This window comes from Nelumbo lutea, chromosome 4 (genome assembly GCF_056320005.1).
Source record: "Nelumbo lutea isolate HS-2025 chromosome 4, American lotus-T2T, whole genome shotgun sequence".
Classification (NCBI taxonomy): Eukaryota; Viridiplantae; Streptophyta; class Magnoliopsida; order Proteales; family Nelumbonaceae; genus Nelumbo; species Nelumbo lutea.
In genome coordinates, this window is record NC_142687.1 from 96,977,057 (window position 1) to 96,987,274 (window position 10,218).

A 10,218-nucleotide genomic window follows, 5' to 3' on the forward strand; every position below is an offset into this window, starting at 1 on the left:
TTAAATACTTGTAGCATTTAAATTAAAATTAAGTGCTTTAACAACCCAATAAGCTTTATGCTCAAGCTTTATAGGTAAATGACATGCTTTCGCATAAATGGGTCGGTATGATGACATTCCAATGATAGTTTTATAAGCAATATGGTACACCCAAAGTGCATTAGAAAGGCGTAAAGACCAACCTTTACGGTTCAAGTTGACCATCTTTTCCAAAATTTTCTTGACCTCCCTATTAGCTAGCTCAGCTTGGCCATTGGTCTATGGATGGTAAGCAATTGACATCTTGTCAATAACGTCGTACCTATGCATCAAAGATTCAAAAGAACGATTACAAAAATATGCTCCTTGATCACTAATGATCACATGTGGCGTACCAAACCAAGATAACACATTTTCTTTTAAGAACTTAACAACAACTTTGTTATCATTACTACAACACGACACAACTTCAACCCATTTAGACATAGTCAACAGCAAGCAGAATATAAAGATAACCAAAATAAGGCAAAAATGGCCCCATGAAATCAATACCCCAACAGTAAAAAATCTCAATAAATAAGATGGGGTTAAGGGGCATCATGTGACGACGAGTTAATGTACCTAACCTTTGGCACCTATCACAAGAATGGTAAAAGGCATTAGTATCCTTAAACAAAGTTGGCCAGTAAAGACCCTTTGCAAAACCTTTGCGGCAATCTTCTTCATAGAAAAATGGCCACCGCAAGCTTCAGAATGATAGAAATTAAGGACACTATTAATCTCACTTTCTGGAATACAACGCCTCATGATTTGGTCAGGGCAATACTGAAACAAGTAGGTATCATCCCAAAAAAAAATTCTTACCTCAACCAAGAACTTACGCTTATCTTGTGCACTCCAGTTCGATGGAACTTCACCTTAAACCAAGTAGTTAACGATGTGGGCATACCATGGCACTTGGCTAGCGGTGAACAAATGCTCATTGGGGAAGTCATCCCGAATGGGTGAATCACCATCAGCAGAATTATTGAACTCTAATCGAGACAAATGATCAGCCACCACATTTTCAACACCCTTCTTATCCTTGATCATTAGATCAAATTCCTGCAAAAGCAAAATCCACCTAATCAAGTGAGCCTTAGCGTCCTTCTTAGAAAGAATGTGCTTAAGGGTTGCATTGTCAGTAAACACAGTAATAGGTGAACCAATGAGATAAGCATAGAATTTATCTAAAGCAAAAACAATAACTAGTAGCTGATTTTTAGTTGTAGAATAATTCCTTTGAGCATTATTAAAAGTTCTACCATCATAATAAATAACAAAGGGCTTCCCCTCCCTTTGTTGGCCTAAAACAACTTCCATTACATAGTTACTAGCATCACACATAATCTCAAATGGAAGATTTCAATCTGGTGATTGCATGGTTTGTGCAGTGCTTAGCTTAGTGATGAGAGTTCTAAAAGCTTCTTCACACTCTAGGGTCCAATCAAACTCAACATCTTTGACTAGGAGGTTGCATAATGGTCGTGCTATAGCAGAAAAATTTTATATGAACCTCTGGTAAAAACCAACATGTTTGAGAAAAGACCAGACTTCTCTTACCGTTTTGGGAGTGGGCAATTTAGAGATCAACTCCATTTTGGCCTTGTCAACCTCTATTCCTCTTTCAGACACAATGTGTCCCAAAACTATACCTGAAGACACCATGAAATGGAATTTTTCCCAGTTAAGCACAAGTCCTTTTTCTTCGTACCTAATCAAAATAGTGTTCAAATTAATTAAGCATGAATCAAAAGAATCACCAAAAAAAGTCAAATCATGCATAAAGACTTCCATGCATTTTTCAACCATATCAGAAAACACACTAAGCATGCAACGTTGAAAAGTAGATGGGGCATTACATAAACCAAATGGCATCCTACGGAAAGCATAAGTACCAAAAGGACATGTAAAAGTAGTTTTATGCTGATCTTCTAAAGCTATCTCAATTTGATAATAGCCTGAATAACCATCAAAAAAGCATTAGAAATGATGGTTAGCCACATGTTCTAAGATTTGATCAATAAATGGCAATAGAAAATGGTCTTTCTAAGTGGCTACGTTTAATTTCCTATAGTCAGTGCATATATGCCACCCAATTACTACCCTAGTGGGAACAAGAACTCCTTCCTCATTTTCAACTACTGTGACTCCTAATTGCTTTGGCACAACCTTTGTAGGACTAACCCATTTACTATCAGATATAAGATAGATGATTCCTGTGTCTAATAGTTTTAAGACCTCATTTTTAACAACTTTCATTATTACGTTCAATCTTCTTTGGGGGTTTCAACGTGGGATAGTTCCTTCTTCTAAATGAATCCTATGGGAACATATCAGTGGGTTTTTACCTTTAATGTCAGTTATGGTACAACCTAGTGCATCCTTATGTTCTCTTAACAGATTTATCAATTTCTCATCCTACTCAACACTAAGTTCAGAAGATATTATAACAAGAAATGTATCACCGGGTCCCAAAAATGCATGTTTCAATCCTTTAGGTAGTGGGGATAACTCCACTTTAGGTGTCTCCATAGAAGATGGATTCAGTTGGTCTCTCTAACATGACAACTCCTCAAAGCGTGATTTCCAAAACTTCTTTTGCTTATCCTGCGTGTGATTAGAAATAGAGGAAACATTAGAAACATCATTAATAGGATAAAACAAAAATTCATAATTCAAATCAGAATTACAGAGGAGATATTCTAAAGATTCAGAATTTTTCCTTTCATCTACTTCCTTTGTAATGAGAGAGTCTGTCATGTAGGTATGATAGCACTCGTCCTCGTCTCGGAGCTGCTTCCTAACATGATGTTCACCTCAAGAGTCATATTCCCAAATGAAAGCTTCACCAAACCATTCCTACAATTAATAAGAGCATTGGCTGTAGCAAGGAATAGTATTCCTAAAATAAGCAGAATCTTCGACTCACTGTCAGCTACAGATTGGATATCTAAAGCCAGAAAATCAACAAGATAATATAATTTATCGATCTAAAGCAAAACATCTTCCACTATCCCCCCTAGTTTCCGAATAGAATGGTCATCAACTGTAACACCATGGACGTGGGTTTTATCTCCCCATGACATAATTGCAAGTAAACTGAATAAGGCATTAAATTTACACTTGGTCCAAGGTCCAAGGTCCAAGAGAACTTGATCGAATTCTTGTGTCCCAATATGGCAGGAAATTGTGGGGCACCCTGGATCTTTGTACTTTGGCGGTGTTCTCTGCTCAATCACCGCACTTACATGTTCTGTCAGAAATGCAGTTTTCATGGCATGGTGTCTCATTTTCACGGTATATAGATCCTTGATCACCTTGGCATAAGCTAGTACCTGTTTAATCGCATGCAACAAAAGTAGAATAATCTTAAATTCTTTCAAATGTTCTAAAATCTCACATTGGTTGTCTGAAATTTTTCCTCCAGATCTAAGAGCTTGGGGAAAGGGCACTTGAATCGTAACCTCCTTTTCTGGCTCTTTTGAGGGGGTATCTTCATTTCTACTCGAAGTGGTGACATTTGTGAGAGATGGGTTTGGCAAAGGCCTATCTAAAACCTTACCACTATGAGTAGTGATGGCGTAGACCCCTTTAATGTTTTTCGAATCAGAATTGGATCCATGTACCATATGTGACCCCTTCGAATTGGTCTGAGGCTGAGATGTAATTTTGCCTCTCTCTTGTATAGTAAGAGCATTGGTAAGCTTAGTTATCTGACTCTTGATATCATTGTTCTATTCAACCACCTGCGCAAGAACATATTCAAACTTTTGGTTAGTCTTATTCTGTACCGCTATAAATGCTTGAAGTGCTCCTTCTAAAGGATTCCTATTCGGTCGAGCATTGTATTAGGGTGCATGATGAAATATGGATGGTTGTGCCTCTACACTCCAATTGTTGTTGGATGATGTGGGTTGCTTTTGATCCTTCCAACTAAAATTGGGATGGTTCCTTTAGCTACGGTTATAGGTCTCTGAATAGGGTGAGAAAGGTTTCCTTTACATTCCTAAGGCATTACACTGTTCTTCATAAACCTCTCTCATTTGACCATAAGTTGGGCAATCCTGAGCTAAGTGATCCAATCCCCCACAGACAAAAGATGAAGTTTGAGTTTCTACCCTGGCAACCGTGTGGGTGACTTTATTATTTCTCATTTTTAAGGCCTCAAGTTTCCTAGTTACAACTTCTAATTGAGCTTTGAGGTTGTCTTGCTCTTTAAGATGGTAAATCCTAGTTGGATGTGACCTATTAGTACTATCAGTAGCACTAGGTCCAATCCATGTGTGGGCTTTCTCATCTAACTCATTCAGGTAATCTATGACTTCTTTAGGATCCTTTTGCAAAAACTCCCCATTACACATCATCTCTATGAATTGGCGCTCCCTACTGATTAATCCCTCATAAAAGTACCTAACTAGCCTCCAACTTTCATACCGATGGTGTGGACACAGGTTCTGTAGCTCTTTGAATCTCTCTCAGGCTTGGTATAAGGTTTTACTATCCTTTTGACAAAAGGTTGAGATCTGTCTCTTAAGGTTGTTGGTCTTGTGGTGCGGGAAGTACCTGTTAAAGAAAGTTTGGGTCATCTCCGCCCATGTACCTATGGATCTCGGTCTTAAAGAATATAGCCAACTCTTAGCTCTCTCTTTCAAGGAAAAAGGAAAAAATTTTAACCTAACAATGTTTGCAATATCAACTCGGTTATGAAAGGTGGCCACTACCTCTTCAAATTCCCTAATGTGCACATATAGACTCTCACTGTCTAAACCATGGAAATTAGGCAAGAATTTGATCATTCCAAGTTTGAATTCAAATTGTGGTGTATTCGGAGGAAACATAATGCATGATGGTGTGGCTATTCGGGTGGGGTGCAGGTAGTATTTCAAAGGCCTAGTAGGGTTGTCCTCATGTTGACTCATGGTTTTAGAATCAGAGGATGAACTAGATGAGTAGATACTACTTCTTTAGGGAGTGGTAGTGAGTTTATTTGTATATGTCTAGCAAATCTCCCTCTTTTGTCCCTTGGTCTATTCATATACCCTCAGCTTTTTTTTTTTTTGGCTTACAAAAAGAAGAAAAGGAAAATAAGATTAAGAAAATAAAATACAACTAAAGAAAACGAAACAAATAAAGGAAATAAAAGAGAAATAAAGAATGTTCAAACTCAGTTGTTGGTTTGGATTCCCCGGTAACGGTGCCAAATTTTATCTCACCCAAAATTATTACCCTTGGCTAAGTGGTCATTGAAGAGTACCTTTAGGTGTCGAGTCCATAGAGAAGCTGATTAAACCAACAAAAGGAGTTATCGCTAAGAGTGAATAACCTAGAAAATTGATTTTCTAAAAATAAAAAGAAGAGCAAAAATATTTGAATAAAAGTAACGATGATTAGAAGATGAAAAGTAGTATTGTGATGAATAAGGATTCGAAATTCACTTGATCGATTTGCTTAATTGGTTTCAACTTTGATTCCTATTTATTACTCAATTGCAAGTTTCACATCCCAAACAAACAATCAGAAAATATAACTTTGAAACCAACGACAAGAACAAAAGTATTTGTTCTAAGAGAATTAATTTTTGATAAAGAACAGAATGATCTATTATTACAAGCTACCTAAGAACGACAACATATCAGATTGACAGTGTTGCAGTTAATGATCAACTCATAAAATAAATCTACCCAATCAATTATTTGCTAACAAATTGCACATAAAAAGAGTATGACTAATCTTATATGGAAATTGAATAATATAACTTTAGGATTTATCAAAATGATAAAATAAATCTCTCAAGAACAAAATTAAACATTGAAATCTCTCAAGGAATCAAAGTAAAATAACAAGTAAAACTCATTGATCAAGATCCTCCCTAACCTTGTTAAAGCTTTGGTCATGCTTTGATGCCATTCTCCCCTCTTCTCTTCTGTGAAAGACTGAGAAAATAATGCCAAAGTAACCTCTGGAAGTCATCCACCTTTTAGGTTAGATTTTTCCTTTTTATTGTGCTGTCAGGCTCCTCAATCTGCTCAGCCCAGATCCACGTCTTATCCCCCAATTTTCGCCTAGATAGATATTGATTTAGAGAAATCTATCAACAGGTGAATTGTAGCTCTATCTTTTAGATGTTCATAGCCTTAAGAATCACCAAATTTTGACATCTATAAAGAAAGATATGCCCAAAATATTGGACTCTATACAGAGTAAAACGGGAAACAAATCAACACTCATACTTGGGCCATGGAACTTGGGTTTGGGTTTCTTGGACATATGTTTGGGCTTTCTTCCATTCAATTATTAATTATTTCAGCCCTAAATATTGCACAAATAATAACATTGACATTTATAAATTTTTTTATGAAAAAATATTACTTTTAAACTCTTTATTTTATAGATGTCAAATGTTGAGTACACTTTAAATATACATTTTCACGGGCCAGGCCAGTCTAGGCCAACCTATGAGAAGTCCATTTTAAAAAAATGAAAAAGATGTTTACATTTTTATTTCATATGATCTTTCATGTATATAGTTTTTACATATACAATTAGACCTATTCATGAGCCGGGTAGCCCAACGGCCCGACCCGCCCTGACCTGTTATTTTTCAGGCTTGGACAACATTTCAGGCCCATGGGCTTGAGCTTGGGCTTTCTCAAATAAGCCCGAACTGGGCTCGAGTCCGATCCAATACTTACATATATAAAAAGTACTTATGTTATATATAATAAATAATATATATGCTTCTTAAATTATTAGTAAATATCAATTTACTATCAGGAAATATAAATTAGTTTATTAATTTATTAAATTGTTACTAAATTAATATAATATTAGCTTATAAAAGTATACTGAAAATAAGGCATTTTGTGTATAGATCAGGCTTCGGGCATTATATAAGGGCTGGTCTCAAGCTTAAGATCTAGGCCCAATGGTTGGCCAGGCTCGGGCTTACACATTTTCTATTGATAAAGCTCGTGTTAATTATAAAACTATGATTCTTTACAAATAAAAATTTTTATTTAATTATAGTCTAGTATAAAAAAATATATATAACATTATTATATATATTAATATAATTTTTTATTTAAATGTTATATAATAACATTTAACATATATGCATATGATTTTCAAGTTGAGCTTATTAGGGGTTGTTTAGCTTGGGACCTATTTGCTAAAGCCATCATTGGACTCCAAAAGTTTGATACCCAATTAGACTACTTCGAATCTTGATGGAGGGTGATTTGACCCAACCCCTTGAGACGGTGACACGTTGACACGACTCAGCACAAGTAATAGCTCAGCACCACAACCTGATCGTGACTAAGTAACGAGCCCGCAGGACAGATCGCTACAGCGCGAGCTTGATGACCCCCAATGTACTGAAAGGGAATACTCCAAGACAAGTCTATCCTAGCTCGTGAGCTAGGGCAACTAGCTTGCTCCGATACTTAGGCAGAAAAACTACCCCAAAGGCAACCTTAAGAGGAATCACCTCGAAGTACCCCTAGGAGCTCGCTACAAGGTAGCTCACGATAGGATAGCTCGCTACAAGGTAGCTCGCAACTGAGAGACGCGATATTTTTAAGAAGCTTCTATCTGACAAGACCGTACTCGTTAAACTGCGCCACATCTCTTGGCTGGTGGTGCAATCCTTGCCAATTCGACAGACTGCACCCACGTTTATCGACAGATGGTGGCGTGTTTGTCCTCCCGGGACGTGTCGCTCATCCGATTGGGTAGTACCCTGCAACAGTTACCTGCGCAACCTTAGCAGATAACGGCTGCGACTGAGGCCCAGTGGCAGTTATGCCCGATTTGACAAGAACGCCCATATTTAAGAGCCCCTTAGTCGAAGGGGGGGAGGTATCTTGCACCTTGTATCTTGAATCTTATCTTACTTGAACTTGCTCTCGAGCTAATCTTGAGAACTCAGTGATCTAGCGCGACTTACACTCTTAGCATTCTTTACACTCTTCATTATTTTCTCCAGCGTTCTAACTTAAGCATCGGAGTATTCCCACCGGGCAAATCCCCTGGGAATCCTTCGTCGTCTTCTTCTCAAGTACCGTCCGTTGCCAGTTAGGAGCCAGTCAGCAGCCAACTAGGAGCACCCGGATTGTGCAACATCAAATCTGATTATCAAGATAAACATAACTCAAAAGAAAATAGTTGCTTGAGCTTGCAAATTTATAGATCTAATCAGGTTAGGTTAAGTTATAAACGATTTGTTACTTTTTTATTAAGTATTAAAATATTGTAATTATTAAATTATTGTATTTATTTAAAACACATTAATTTATGGAAATTATCATATTTTTAGAAGTATTGCTAATTTCTTTGCTAAAACCAATTAAATGTAAATTTCTGGTAATTAAATATAACATTTTAGTAATTAAATGTAATTTTCTACTATTTATAGCTTAAATTGTAATTACTATTGATTATAGTTTAAAAATAAGTGTTGTTAATTATATTACTATTAATAAATAAAATACATTATTTTTTATTATTATTCAGTATTTTTTGCAATAAAATACAATTAATTTAATTTTTTATTATTTTTAGTATTTTAATTAAGCTTTAGGTTTTTTAGATTTTTTGGATTTTTCATTAATTTTTTGTGTTTTTTCATTATTATTCATTAATTTTTGCATGTGATTATTTTTCAATAATTTTCAGTATTTTCAGCATTTATTTTTGCATATTAGTCACTACAAAATCAACTTGCATTTTCTTTTAGTAAAATTAAATTAAATAACTAAATAAATACCATAGTTAATAAAAAATACAACTGATTTTCAATAATTTTTGGCTTGGATATTTTTTAATAATTTTTTGGTAATTTTTAATAATAAAATAGTATTAAATGTACTTTTTAATTATTTTGAATAAATATAAAATATTGTTATTTTTCAATATTTTTAATTATTTTTAGTATCTTAATATGTTTAGGTTTATTAGAATTTTTTGGATTTTTAATTAATTGTTGGTATTTTTCATTATTATTCAGTAATTTTTGCAATAAAACACTATTAATAAAACTCGTTCTACATTTTAAATTTTCATAATTTTATAATTTTTAATGAGTTCATTATGCACAATAAAGTCTCAACTCATAAAAACTATTAATTACTTAAAAATGTATTAATACAAAATTATCTAATAATATTATTAAAACTATCAATTAATATTTTTATATTTAACTTTCTTATTTAGTAAAATGGGTTCTGCATTTTAAATTTTCATTAATTTCCATCATTTTTAATGAGTTCATTATATATCCACAATAAAGGTCTCAACTCATAAGTTATCTAATAATATTATTAAAAATATGAATTAATATTTTTATATTTAAATTTTTTATTTTTATTAGCATTTATTAAGTTTTATTTTAAGTGGAATACTGGAATTGAAACACATTTTTAATATTTACTATGCTTTGTTAATATTTATTTTATTGAAAGTTTAATATATTTTTAAATTAATAATTTTTTGATTATTTAACCTCAACCTACTTATATTATTTGATTTATGTTATTACTATTCTCTCTCTCTCTATTTCTCTTGAATGTAATAATAACATGCGTTAAAATAAGTGGCTTTGGAAAACTCAAAGGTCTCTAATAATAAAATACATTAAAATAAGAGGCCTTAGAAAATACAAAGGCCTCTCTAGATTTCTATAATAGTGTGGAGCTTTATTGATCCAATCAAAATAGACAATGATTACTCTTTTATATTTTAAAACAAAAAAAATATAAAAAACTAGATAAATAACTTTCTCAAAGAAGAGACATGCTGATATATCTCACTGTGGGCTTACTCATCGGACTCCCGGGCCCATGAACACGTCTACTTGCGTTTCCTCTTCTAAATAATCACTCAGTGTTTGACTGTCGAGGAAAGACAAAAGACTTCAATTGATTACCTACATATCTCACTGCCGTTAATATTTCAAAGCTCACCGAAGAGACCCATTTTTCAATGCGCCCAAAATCTGAAGCGCGGTTAATTATCATACTCATCACCACCCCAACCTCCTCCCTAAGGTCGGAAGTAGCAAAAGTGCAAAATTATGACGAGTGCAGTTAATACCGACAGCGTGGATAACCAGATGCCCTGGTCAAACTTCCTCCGCGTCGTTTCATTTACGGATTTACCCTATAACCCTATATAACTCCTCTTCTTCTCCACTTCTCT

The 10,218-nt window shown here is 34.4% G+C and overlaps 1 non-coding gene and 1 pseudogene across 1 annotated transcript; one reads left to right on the forward strand and one right to left on the reverse strand.

The window, feature by feature from the left end:
* On the reverse strand, positions 1 to 3,650 carry LOC148862049 (uncharacterized; annotated as a pseudogene).
* Positions 3,651 to 4,452: 802 nt separating this feature from the next.
* Positions 4,453 to 4,559, forward strand: LOC148862050 (small nucleolar RNA R71). Its single transcript, XR_016095179.1, has one exon. It is a non-coding gene; the product is annotated as a small nucleolar RNA R71 (small nucleolar RNA).
* Positions 4,560 to 10,218: the final 5,659 nt, after the last annotated feature.